Source organism: Corvus brachyrhynchos, unplaced genomic scaffold (assembly GCF_000691975.1).
Source record: "Corvus brachyrhynchos isolate BGI_N302 unplaced genomic scaffold, ASM69197v1 scaffold253, whole genome shotgun sequence".
Classification (NCBI taxonomy): Eukaryota; Metazoa; Chordata; class Aves; order Passeriformes; family Corvidae; genus Corvus; species Corvus brachyrhynchos.
In genome coordinates, this window is record NW_008237231.1 from 767,980 (window position 1) to 769,046 (window position 1,067).

Genomic DNA, 1,067 nt, shown 5'->3' on the forward strand with positions numbered 1-1,067 from the left:
TCCCTACCAGTCTGTCGACAAACACCATTGGAACAATAGTTTCCACCCAGGCAGTGACACAGCACCTGGTGACCTGCTCACCGTGCCCATGCAGCAGATACTGCGGCCATAGGTGTATCCACCATCACTGAAGGGCTAGGGGAACACCTACGTGCTCCTTGCTGTGCTCGTGGTAGAAGCTTAATATCGATTTCTGCTTCTGGCTGTGCAGATATTTGGCCATTGGAATGTTTGCCTTCCGAGAGTAACTTCCATAACCATTTTACCTATTGCTATTTGGCAAGGCAGGTCAAACTAGATGAAGAAACACAAGGGACCTGGTCTGGAACAAAGAATAAGCAAACTCAAGCCCCGTGTCTCCCAATACCTTCTGTTGAATAGGATTACTGGGAAGCTCAAAAAATTAGGTAATTTATGGTTTTAATGTCCTTCTTTTCAATAGCCATTTTTATCTCAATAAAGAACTGTATGCTTTGCTTTTGCAGCAAGCTTAACCAAAGTCACATATGCTGAGATACCCACAGAGATTCTCAGGGCTAAATGCCACTGGGGAAAAGTTGAAAGGCAGGGTTTCCAGAAAGGTAGTACTGAACCTGAGGGCACAGTCTTTGAGGAAGTTACAATGCAGGGAGAGGTGAATTTGAAAACCCGGAGTTGAGAGTCTCTTAACATAGAGTTAACCAATGCTTCGGATGACCCTTGGTCTGTCTTGCAGCATCTAGCAGAAGCTTTCCCTCTGTTCAATAGGCAAAAAAGAGAGAATATATTTTAGAGAAGTATCTTGATCCTCAGGATTTTATAGCAAGATGAGTTGCCAGATGTTGAACTAAAAGAAGACAAAATTTTCCTCTTCTAGGTTTCTCTTCCAATCCCTGTTCTACTCCCTCTGCTCCTGTCCCACTAAAAGGTGATGTTGCTTTTCCCACTCTTGACTCTGCATTCCTCTTACGCTTGTCAGTGGTCTGTACAGGTGGCAATATATGCAAATTAAGACGATGGCAAGTTGGATGATCCTTTTCGTGAAAGGCATCAAAAGAGCACAGCACGTGATAGAAGCACAGCCTGTT